Consider the following 13,044-nt stretch of genomic DNA (forward strand, 5'->3'; position numbering starts at 1 on the left):
CCCCCCCCCCCCCCCCCCCATGCTTCAAGCTTACTCACCAAGAAAGTTTTGCCTCCAGCTGCTACAGCTCCATCAACTCTCCTACCAACCCATTTAAAAGAAGAGTAAGGTGTTAATTAGGGTGTTAATGGCTACAGAAACACCTTTTTATTTTTTCTTGCCCCCCCCCCCTCATTTCAAGGAAGAAACACAGGGAAACTCAGCATTCCTTGCAGAAGTGCTAGACTGCATAAAAAAATTAACAAACAAAAATTCCTTTACTCGGCACACAGTGTAGATAGTCTCTGGCTCCCAATACCTCCGAACCTCAATTCTAATTACTCTCTTTCACCTTTGATTTGCGACCATCTAACGGTGGGGGGAAAAGGGCAAATCTTTTCTTGGTATCTCTGAATGACAGCGGATTTTTTTTAATCTCCAAAATGAATTCCTTACCAGAGTGCATCTTCACAACGAGAAAATGGTTGTGTTACTGCGTGAAGTAACGTGGTTTCACATGCCGGCTGAGCCAACCTCGCATCCCTCTGCTGCTGAAAGAGGTTTCCCCCTCTCCTCTTCCCTGCTGAGTAGACCCAGTGCCAGTCCACAGCCATGCTGGCTCTGGCACTTGTCTGATACCTCCCAGTTCAGCTCACTAAACTGACACAAAGCTGTTCACACTTTTGCTGGGTTCATTTTCTGCCAGTTGAGTGAGCTGAGCCAGCTGAAAAAGGGGGCAGCACCAAACACAGCGAAAGCAGTAGAAAACATGTACCTGGGGGATTCTTCTTTTTGACAGCAGCAGGCTGCAAAAACGGCTTAGGTATCTTGTGAAACCTCACCCTAAGGGCACAGCTTTACTAAATTGCTTGATACAAATTATGACTTTGCTATTACAAAAAGAGATGGGTTCCAGTAGTCACTCAGTATTACATTAGACTAATTCAGCTTGCTGAAGTGGCAGAAAACTACCTAGGGTAGCAGCTGTTCTTTGTCAGGTCCGCAAGTGGAACTGGCACATCTTCTGGTCCATGAGCGCAGAAGCTGATGCAAGGCAAAGACAGAACTGCGTGGCAGGGACAGGAAGGAAGAGAAGAGCCAGAGAGAACAGTCAGCCCACTCCATTTCAGCTGCTGTGATAGCTGAAATCTTGTGAAATCACGCCTTGGTTTATGAAAACTCCTAGCATTAAAAAACCCCTTATTTGTCCACTGCTGTTAACAGATAACTGTGAAGCAACCGTTTTCCCGAAGTCTTTATATAAACTTGTTGACTTGTGTAGAAGCTAAAAACTGTGTTTCTTTTTTAACCAAAATTTTAATTTAATGTAATATTCAGTCTAACAGTCACTGCAAAAATAGATGCAGTAATTTGAGATACTGCTGTACACCAGACTGTGTGTTATCGTTCTCCCAGCCTGATGATTTAATCATGACTGTTCTTCATTCACTGCAGTACATAATCAGCACAGTAAGTTCAAATTAGCCTCAAAAGCAAGTTATATTAAGCAGAGGAGGAAATTCTGGTTGCAATCTGAAAATAATTTTTGGAGATGTCAGATGGATAGGAAACCTTTACTTCTAACCCTGCAGACAGGCCCTCTCAAAGTCATGGCAGCACACCAATATTCTGCTAGGTATACAGCACCATTTGTCTCTTTAAGCCAGCATCATTCTAAATGCTGATTTGTTTCTAACTTCCACTAGCTGCTGTTTCAAAACATTTGTCTCTCTTGGGTGGGACTTTTGGGATTTGGTTGTTTGCTTGTTTTTCAATGGAGCAGGTTATTTGGATCCTTATGCTTTATGTTACAGCTAGACCGAGATAAGAGTGCATTTGTCAAGCGGCTTATGTCACTCAGAGATTGGAGGCAGCTGCTACCTTTGCCAACAAAACCAGGTTTTTCTCTCAGCATATGCTACATCAGTATGAGGGAGGTCTGCACCACAACTCTGCCAACCCAGTTACAGTGGCACATTTGTAAGTGGCATGACAAGACCTCAGAGCAGTGGTTTTTATACCCTGCTCTGACATGAATTATGCTTGTGGGACAGTGGGATATTTTTCCATTGCTTCTATTCAAACATACTCATATCTTTGGCTTTTGGTTACTCACAACTATTTTCTGATCTGTTCTGATAAAAGCCTATTAGAAAAGACATTATACAGAAACTTCAGATCCCATTTGCAGAAATATCTGCAATGATAAATAAACAATGGAGTTCATGAAATCTGATCCATTACAAACTTGTGACCTGTTTCTGGTTCTGGCAGATGACTTCTCCTAAGAAAAGGTGTTGAAATTCTGAGTATTTACATCTGAACCCCACTCCAAACTTAATTTAAACTTCAGCTTTCATAAATCTGGATCATTACCTCATTGTTACTTTTATCTACTAATAGCAAGTAACTTTATGGATTGCTACACCTTACAAATTGTTATATATTTCAGCTCTCTTCCAAGCGAAATGAAACCTACATGTATTTCCTTAGTCCCCATCTCCTTTCAGAGAAATAAATATATTTCCCTGTACTAGTCTTGCTTTCGTAAATAACCTGATAGCTCATCCATTCTTATCTTCTCAGGATCCAAAATAAATCAGTACGGTCTCTTAGTCTACTCTTTCCTAAGGAATACAGCTCTCAGAGATCCAATTCTTTTAAGTAACTAAAATCCTCAAGTCTGAATCATTCTGGTTTTGTAATGCTTCTCTGTAATAAGAAAACCAGGATGCAGGCACTACCTCCCCTAATTCACATTCTGCCACCTGTATTGCTGCAGGAAAGCCTGCAGTATTGTATTTGGACGAGATTGTTCACAGACATGCAATTATTTCCCTCTGAAGTTACAGTATTGTTATCTTGTTTAAAAAACTATTGTTCACTGAAGCACTAAGTTAAGAAAAATACTGAAGAGAAAGGAATGAAAATAAATTATTCCTCCAAAGAAGGTAATTACATAGCTAAGCATTATCTATGGAGAGAAAGAAAATCCTAACTACCAATAAGGCTTGTCAGAGTTACTTCAGTACTTACGAACACTAACCTACAATTTCCTGACATCTTTAATTACATGTTTCTGAGCAGAGTACAGTTTGGCTACACTGTGTCATACATACAAAATCCTTGCTGACTGAACAAAAGGACATACTTAATGCTATTATGACAGTCCTTACAAAATAAGTCCTCTAAAAAACCCCTGAAGTTAACTTTCTGAACTAAAGAAAGTACTTGGCACAATCTCAGATTCAAACTTAGTTCCCAGTCTCCATTACTACCTCCACCAGAAAGGCCTAAATAATCAGTTAAAAAAAAGCAAGAATGGAGAAAACCTTTTGGATGCCAGAGGCCTGCAAAAGATCCGACTGCAATCCTAGAGCATGGAAAATAACCAAAGCAAATATTTTGACCAGAATTAAGTATTAATGCTTTGGCAGCTTCCAGAAAGCACTATGACTAAATGGAGTTAAAAACCAAATATTAGAGAAGGAAAATAGTTTTCAAGCTATTATGCAAACCAGACATTTTCTATGCAAATTCAGGCACTCAACTTGTATAATCTGAATTTTAAAACATAGGTTGATGTCTTGATTGTAAATGGTGTTTGTTTTTTCTTTCTGAATGTCATGTTAAATTACTGTGTGCATATGCAGGGTATGTGGGTGGAAGGGACTGACACAAGGAGGAATTAATTCTTGTAAAAAAAAGTTTTTGTTTTTCTAAGAGCAGGTTGAGAAGGAGAATATATCACTTTCAATAAAAATGGAACTAACCACTGTTTGTAAACACATCACTGAGCAAATGAAGAAACATTGCTTCTTAAGTACTGACAATATTTGATTCAGCCCATGCATATCCCAGCCAGCTGGTCTCCCTGGCCTCAGTCCCAAACTTCTCACCTCTCTAAGTGGTTATATTCTTTCCATGGGGGTAGCAGGGGGCCTCACAAGTCAATATGGACAATCTTTGATTGGTCTTCTGAACACATCTCTGCTAATGTAATCCATTATTAGAGTGCAACGTAGATATATTGACCAAAATGTTTGCCATCTGTAATTCCCACTTTGCTTTATCAACCACAGTAGTGCAACGGCTGTTAAAAACCTTTTATATTTAAAACACCATCGTAGACCTACTGCGTATTTTCAGTTTACAAAGTCACGACGCAATTCGAAACACCGCAAACTCTACTGGCACCTCTATATTTGCAGCCGGAGCTTTCTCTCATTACAAAGTAGCAGTTGGTCTGTACAACTGAAAATTAGGAACACAGAACTTGTGGGCCTCATCAGGCAAGGTAGTAAGCTCAAAGTCTACTAACTTCAGTAGGATGTAGAAGTTCCCCACTGCTGGCATTTTTTGACTATTATAGCAGAACCTTTTAGCCTGTACAAACTGGGACAGCTCTCCTGTGTTACTAACTCTTTGCTACTAACTGTTTATACAAGTTCAGCCTTTCCTAATCTAGAGAACATGGGAAGTACTTAAATAAGTAAGAAAGCCTATTTCATGCAGCATTTGTGTCTTGGAAGATTGTTAGGTGGTTAATTGTATAAAAAAAAACCCAACACAGCTGTGCTACCAAAAAAAAAAGATGAATAAGTTTCTCATATTTATGCAACAACCTCTCAAAATACAAATTAATCTCTAGTTTGCATCTCAATGGTCAGACTAAGATGAAGGTATCTCAGCATGAAATCTGTAAGAGATACAATATTATTGTTCTGTGGTGCACATAATTTGATGAATGCCTTCTCTGGAATAGTTTTTAAATCTTCATCCCATCAGAATATGCATTAAAATCTCTTCCCTGTCACACTTACACCATTCTGCAAAAAGATACCAAAATGGTATAAACAGAAGAGAGTATGGAAGACTGTGTTAATATTTGCTGATCTTTTCAAGTTTATTGAAATCACATTATTTCAATTTCCTTGAGATAATGGCACTTTGGATCCATATGTGTATTTGATCTCAATGATTATTTGTAATTTCCTGTTGAAAGTACATAAAAATTTAGTCCTGCTAAGTTTCATCTTCTTCCATGCCAAGTCTTCCAATAACTAAATGGAGAACACTTACTGTCCAACAGCTTCTGTAAAGATTAGTACTCTATATCCACAAGTCTAACACCGATTTTATATGCCTTTCCCCCCCTTAATCTAAATTGCTCTAAATTTCTTTTTAATATAGCATTATTTTCTGTGGTCACATTATAGGATTAAGAATCAGGAATTTTATTTCTGATTCTATCAATAGTCTTCTTGGCTAAAGCAACCAAAAATGACAGAGTAAAATATTCTGACACTATCAAAACAATTGACAGAAGACTCAGTATATAATATTAGTTTAAATAATTTCATTGCTTCACATTGGTGGTGTCTTTTGAAAAACAACAAGCTCTAAAAGTAAGGATAAAAAAAGAAAGTTTGGGAGTGAGATAAACAAAAACCCAATTAATTTCACTTTTCTGAGCAGAAAATGGAGCAGGTTAAAGTAATCAAGAACAAAAATAACCTTTCAGATTAGTATGTTTTCAGCAGACAAGACCTACTGCTTCCAGCAAAGAAGAATGAGTCCTTAGATGCGTTAGAAGTCAATGATAGTTTGGGACTTATCCAATCTGAAATCTTACAGATAAAAATCTGAAATCTTGAATTAGACTCCACTTGTGACCCAAAAGCAATACAGGGTGAATCAGCAGGCAACCATTATTTTCTGTCCTCTCCATATACTAATCAAGCTGCCTCATTCTGCACCAGTGACAAGCCAACACTATGGCACTGGGAACCTAAGCATCTGGATTGGAGTACTTTCTTAGGATTGCGGTCAGATTCGCAATTGTACTAGTAGTCCCTGTATCAAAAATAGGAAGCCCAAGGAAAAGCTGCACAACTGAAGTGCTTTCTTGTGTGTACATGTTGAACGACCAATGGGATGCTGATTGTCATAGGTTAGCAAGCATAGTCCTGGAAGTGATGTCCTTGCTAAGGGGTGCTTACAGCTTCCTCTGTGACCTGACAGAACCTATCAGCTGGCCAGTTTGAATATGGACAATTCTTTAAGCCACTTAAAGTTGTGACCGCCTCTGTGATCCACACATAAGAATAGACAAACCCCCCACAGCTCTCTCTCGTTTCCAGCGCTGGGACAGGTGGCTGCCGGTGCCCGTGTGGGGGCCAGCGGGCCCGGCCCAGTCCCTGCTCGGGCCGGGCCAGGCCGGGCCACGGCCATCCTGGAGCCATGGGCCTGTTCCAGCCATGGAACCCCCCCCACTGCCTTTGCCGTGGGCAGCCGGAGCGGCTCGGCTTTCCCCCCTCTCCACTGCAATAAGAAACATTCAACATTCCAGCTGCAAAGCTGCAAGGCCGAGGTGAGAGTAACACTTTTAGTGCTGTGAAGAGCTGAAAACCTGAGGGAAGAGAAAGAGGAGATGCTTAAAGCTGAAATTCTGTTGTGAAGCTATGACATATCAGAGTATCCCGTTGTAATTTCATGAAGATATGGGGGGTGGAGTGTTCAACTCGTGAGCAAAAGCACCTGCGCTGAGATAGGCAGATGCTGACGCAGCTGTAATTTCATGAGAAGTTTGGACAGGGAGAGATGAACCAGATGAGGACTTTTGCTCCAAACGGGAAAGGAGAAAACCTCAGTCCCTAGAGATGCTCCCAGAGATAGTCCTAACGATGAAGATGAGGATGACCCTTTGCTCCCAGAGAAAGAGAAGGGGGCCTCTGTTCTTAGAGATGAAATGCTCCCAGAGATGGGTGAAGAGAACTTCTGTTTCTGAACGGCTCAACCTTAAAATTGTACCCCAAAAAACTTCAAGAGTGGACCCTCGAAAGCAGTTGCAGGAAAAGCTGCAAGTCAGGGGAAGGGACTCACATGCGAGCAGAGAGACTCCTCTTCCTAAATGGACTGAACAATATTTGGAAGTGGGTGGCTGGTTCGTTGTGATACTGTTTTCATAGCACGAGCAAGAAGAGACTTCTCTTTCTAAATGGACTGAACAAGGTTATTATGGAAGTGGTAAACAGACTGAACATCTTAAGGGTTGTCTTTTTGCATTGTCAGTGGAAGAAGGGAGGAAGGTGGGGGGAGGAGGAGAGTTCTGAAGGTGGTATAATATTTTTCTTTTCTCCTTTTAGGTCCGTTAATAAACTTCTTTATATTCTTTCAAGTTTGGTGCCTGCTTTGCATTTCTCCTAATTCTTATCTCACAGAAGATAAACAGTAATGAGTATTTTGGGCCAAACCACTACACTAAATTGGTGTTTCTGCCCAGTTACAAACCCAACCCACTACACTGACACAGGCAATTCAACCCCTTTGTTCCCAAGGATGTGCTGTTTTCACAGCCTGTGTTCGCAGGCAGAGACTAAAACTGGCTCACATATTCCAATTACAGTTGTCTTGACCAAGTTTAGAAAAGTTCCTTCTTCTTTTGTCAAGGGGGACACAATGTAGTACTTGCCATAAAGCACAGTTTCTGCTCAGAGTGCACACAGTTGTACTCTGGACAACTTAATTCGTCTAGAATTTAATGCAGCAAACACCCAAATTACAGCAGTCTGAAAAAAAAGATTTGCAGCAACTGCAGGCCAGCTGTGACCCACAGACACCTTGAACATATCACTACCCCAAGAAACGTCAAGTGGAAGCTGATGGTCCTAGAGGAGAGCTGAGCCCCATTCCTTGCACAATGAACTGTGGATCGCCCTCTGTTGTTAGGATTAGTCAGCTCTTATGCAAGAGCTGGAAGAGGTTTAAGGCTGCAATAAATACTTCAGTACCTTATGTCAAAAGGCAAGAAGAAACCTTTACTGATATACAAAAGGGCGAAACAGCTAAATGAACAGACAGGTAGTTTCAAATGGTTACTCAATTAAAACCAGACATTTTACAGAGATGCTTCTCTGATATTTTTTCAGATAAATGGTTTTCATGGGCAAATCACTGTTTGGTTTCCATGGGGAAAATTGTTTGGTTTTCGGCAGGGAAATTTTGTCCTATCAGAAACCCAATGACTTCTCCAGTTTCTGCTTGCAGTAATATCCGCACATACACAATAATACATTTTGCTTAGAATCCACTACTTGAAGCCCAAAAATGGTCATACAGAAACAATTAGCTTCCTGCTGACTAATGATAGAAATAGGAGTTTGAAAGTTATTGAAGATCCAGCCAATTATTAACACAAATCCATATAATTGTTAGCACAGATTAATTGGTAAAGTCTGCTGCTTCCTTGATATAAGAACCACAATAACACTAATGGAACAAAACTGAGCTTTGAACGTCTCAAAGTCATTTGCACTGCAACCTCTTCTATAAGGCGTCTTAGTATATCATTTATAAACACTATTTTTGTTTAAAATTTTGCTGAATTTCATAAAGGACAAATGTTTAAAATAAATATTAAAATGAAACAAAATTTTCATTTAGGATTAAAACTTTCTCTTTTCTGTAAAACTTTTTCCCTCTACTGATATTTCTTTTGGCTTGATGCCCTTCCCTCCCCAGTCTTTTTCTTTGATCAACAAACCAATGCTGGTCAAACATACATAAAAATCATGGTCAGAAAGGCAGATTTGCCAAATTCAAATATGTACACTAAGTATTTCCTTTCCAAAAAGTTGTGTTCAGCTTTACAGCTAAGTCAAGGCTGAAAACTTCAGAGGTAAAGTACCTATATTAGGTATGTAAAGGGAATGCATTTTGTCTTAAATATTTTTGGAGTACTACAACTACTATTCTGCCATTCAAAATTAAAAAGAAAGTGAATTGTTAAAAATATAAGCTGTCACAAACCCATTCATTTCCTTTCTTGAAACTTTTCTTACTTGTATGAAAACAGCTTGCCTAACAGACATCAGCTTCAGTAAAGAGAAACGATTTTTGTTTTATTAATGGCCACTGTAAAGGATAAATTTGACTCACTTGCATCCTACCAATATTCACTGCTGTTTCCGCAAGCACGGCAAGAAAATTAACATTTGCTTTGAGTTTTGCTATCATTTCCCAAGTCTTAACCAAAGTCTACTTATCTGCATCTTCAATAAGCCAAAACATTTTAGGATAGCATCTGACTTTTGCTTTTATATGATTGTTCATCCAGATTGAAAAAGTCAGAAATCAAGAGGATTAAAACTATGACACTCCCTCTTCAGTGACACTGCAAACATGCACATAAGCGAAGGATGCATTTCTTGAGAGATGTGCATGAACCTCTCATAATACCGTATCACATTGCTCTCTTATCTGCATTTCTGGGACATTTGAGTGGAAGCACACCAATCAATACCAGCTACATTTAAGGGCAGGAAGAAGTGCATTTTGAGGAGTTAAAAAAAAAATCCCTGTGATAGAATAAAAACATGGAAGAAAAAATATGAATTCAACCGAGAAGTAAAAGATAGTAGGTCACATTTTAATTAACACTATTTAAAATTCAGGCTTCTGAGAACTGTGTCTAATTCTTTCTGAGTTCAATGACACTATCAAATCCGTTTTCTTTTTTGAAAACTGCAGGATTTGAGTGCACTTTTGGAGTATCATACCTGTCTCATTTCTGTATGCAGACTGAATAGTACAAATCCCTGCCAAGAAATTCTGCTATTCAAGGTTAAGCTCAGATGCTCTTGTATAGGGATATTTCTACCTGTCTTCTATCTTGCCCCTCCTCTCCCTTCCTTCTTTGCTTTAGATCACAGTCAGTTTTAAATCTATGATTAAACTTTCATGAGTGGGTGATTTCTACAATGTTAAAATAAGAGGTTTTTTAAAACTCAGTTTTCAAACGTAAGAACATTAAAATATTTGTGGATTTTTTGCTCTGGAACTTCACAGGAGTGTATAATGATCATTATGAGCTGCTCCGCATTTTAAAATTAATAATCAGATTTGATCTAAAGGTGCAACGGTAAAAACACCATCAGAGGACAAACCACTAATGTGTCACTCAGAAGTTTCTGCCCACATACTCAGCTCAATGATTTTGAGATTAGAATTAGGAAAGTACTGTAAGGAGATGATTATGTGGTATGTGGTATAATTCTAGAAAACAATTGACACCTCTAATTAATTAACTAGAAGCACCATAATTTTTGCATTAGAATATGAAGATATTCTTCCGTAAACTATTTTATGCAAATGAAACAGTAATTTATGATAACATAATCCATTTAAATCAATGTCAATGCTATTACATTTAGATAAAGAGAAATAGCAGAAATATGACATTAAAATCAGAAGTGAATCTAGACCACAGTCGTAAATGCTGCTTGGCATTTAAACTGAATTTAACAGCCCATACAGGGCAGTGAAACGTCACGGGACTTGCGAAACTTTTCTCCAAAGGAAATCGCAGCAGAAGTAACAGAAAGGAAAGATATATCCCTTTCCTCAGAAACTCCCAAACAACAACAACAAAATACTAGCAATTGAAGCAGTGCATACTGAAGCAGCAGGAAGCATTCAATTGCTGTACGTGTTGGGTTGACTACTATCATAGCTCTAGCAGTATCTAAACACTTCCCAAACAAGTAAGAGTGCTACTTTTCCATCTGAAGCAAAAGTAACAGATGAGGTGGTAGGGATGCAAAGAAACTTTTAAAAGATATTAAAAGCTGAAGAGAGGAAATTTGCTTCCTGTCAGGAAAGCCAGAAGAAAATACATAAGCATGGTTCTTTCTGCTCATTAATGAATTTGAAGTATATGCTTTAAGTCTTAATTTTGTTAGTGATCAAAGTGCTTGTTCATTTATTCATCCTGCTTCTGCTCCAGAAGATTCTGGTCAAAGTCATGGACTATGACTTTGTGTCTATTCACAGTTCTGAGAAATAAAACCATCTAAACAGAAATAACATTGACAGCTATAAGAGACATGGAGCAAGCTTGAAAGCTGAGCAAGTTGATACCTATCTTCTCAGAAAGTTCATACAGTAGCTAGACTTGCAAATAGTGACCAAAAAAAAAAAAAAAAAGTGGAATTAATAGGATCAATATTTTCTCTGACTGGAGAACAATGTGAACCACTCCAGCACAAGTTAATAATGCTGGTATGTCAGCCCCATGGTACACTGAAGACATGATGACCCTATTTTACTCCCAAAAGCACAAACCAGTTCCATTTAGAAAGGTTCCTAGAACTTTTATAACTTCTTATTGGGACTTGCTAACAGCTCCTCTATGCTTGATCAGGTCTCCAGGCCAGAAATAAATAACTATCTTGCTTTGCTTTCCTTCATGTTGTGTGTCAGCAGGGTACTAATAACAGGCAAAACTTTTGCTTTCCATATTGTAGGCTCTGAAATACCACCCATCCAGTTACAAGAGCCGGAAAAGTGTCTTTCGCTTTGACCTCCTGCCATGGTTCATCTACGCCAAGGAACATAGAGCTGAAACTCCCAAAAATGGGACTACAAGTCCCAGAGATCCTTAAATACATAAATTAATACCAACTGTTACACTACAGAAATCACTTTGGATAATGACAGAATTAGGAAAAAAATGTGCTTTTTTCCTGACAGGTCTCAAGTTGTTTATTTGCAGATGAACTGAAGTTGTCCAAATAAACCAGCAAAATAATCTACATAAATCACCTGAGGTGCTATGCATAAACAACACTTCCTGAAAGGAATAAATAAAAAAAACCCCCACAAACAAACCCAAAACAATAAAGAGATTAAACAAGAATGTATTTTTTTTCTGTTGGTATATAATCTTACTTCCAGATCTAATTCTTTAACAAAGTTTATATCAGATATATATTAGCTTTGTATGTTGTGTAATCAAACTGGTTTAGACATCTCCAATAATGAACATGTTGCTATTACTATCAAGTCATATAAAAGTAGGTGAGCAGCTGTAGCCTAATAAACACACAGCTGAACAAAGGAAACTGCTGACAAGCTGCAATCTTGTTTTAATGTAAATTCTCATGTGTTCACATCGTATTTTAATTGTACACAACAATAAATAAGCTTCTGTCACTAGCAGTTTCTCATAAATGGGCTAATGCTAATTATCCCTCTATTTTCAACCACATAGTTTTAGTGAAAAGATTAATGTCAGGAAAATAACACAAAAATAATGAGCTTTGCAAGCCATTTGAGTGGCAGAAAATACTGTACTTTTCTTGATTTGATTTTTCTTTCTCATACGAAAGCTGCGACAACTCTCTCATAAAGCACCTCATTATTTCAAACATTATATCTAGCAATATATTAATCATGAAAGAAACATATAACCTGTTTCCCTGAATTTTTCTTCAGGTTTGTTGTGTGGTGAACTGAAAGCCAAAATGTGCAACTCCAGCACCATCACTGAATTTAAGGGCTGGTCTTTCTTACATCTGGAAATATGTAATTAAGTATGGAAAAGTTTCCCTTCTCTTCTGGCCTTTGTTCTGCATTTGGCATCAGGAGACATGTTTGTTTGGTCTGAAATAACTTGTACTAGTCTGACAAATTATTTTAGCTCTAACTAATAGTAAGGTACAGTATCAAAAAAGAATGGTTGTCCAGGGAACAATTAAGAACGAGCCCTTTGAGCCAACCAAGTGACACAAAACTCACTTTTTAAATCAGATTGATCTTTCTAGTCTTAAGTTTCCAGACAAAACCAAGACCACAGCTTGAGACACAAAGGTGATACTTGCATTATGCAGTGGTCTCTAGACCAGACACACATACTTTCTGTACTGCAAGTGTGGTCTCATTCTTCTGCATGGAGAAAGCTGGATGCTGGACCACACTGTGTGGGTGAGCGTGTCTGCACCGGCAGCTTTGCAGAGCAGTTGGGCTCATGGAAGACTGGGGGGTGCAGAGGCTACTGCACCTACAGCTGCTTTATTAGTGTGGGACCAACAGCTGTCCAGCTGTTTCACGTATGTTGGTTGGTTTTCTGGTTGAACAGACACACTCCTTTTGCTTTCCTTATAACAAATTGATGGGCTATAGCATTTGTGTCCCACATGACAATAGCACAATACTGATAAATACCGTATTCTTGAATCTTTTGGATCAGGGTTCAAGTAACTTGCTATTCTCACTATTAATGTG

The 13,044-nt window shown here is 38.6% G+C and overlaps 1 protein-coding gene across 11 annotated transcripts in view; it reads right to left on the reverse strand.

Annotated features, from left to right (window-relative positions):
* ULK4 (unc-51 like kinase 4) overlaps positions 1-13,044 on the reverse strand; it is a 252,965-nt gene that overhangs the window by 66,921 nt on the left and 173,000 nt on the right. The gene's annotated exons all lie outside the window — the stretch shown is intronic.

This window comes from Corvus kubaryi, unplaced genomic scaffold, assembly GCF_017639235.1.
Source record: "Corvus kubaryi isolate FWS band 111438036 unplaced genomic scaffold, C.kubaryi_AGA036_p1.0 37398, whole genome shotgun sequence".
In the NCBI taxonomy this organism is placed as follows: domain Eukaryota; kingdom Metazoa; phylum Chordata; class Aves; order Passeriformes; family Corvidae; genus Corvus; species Corvus kubaryi.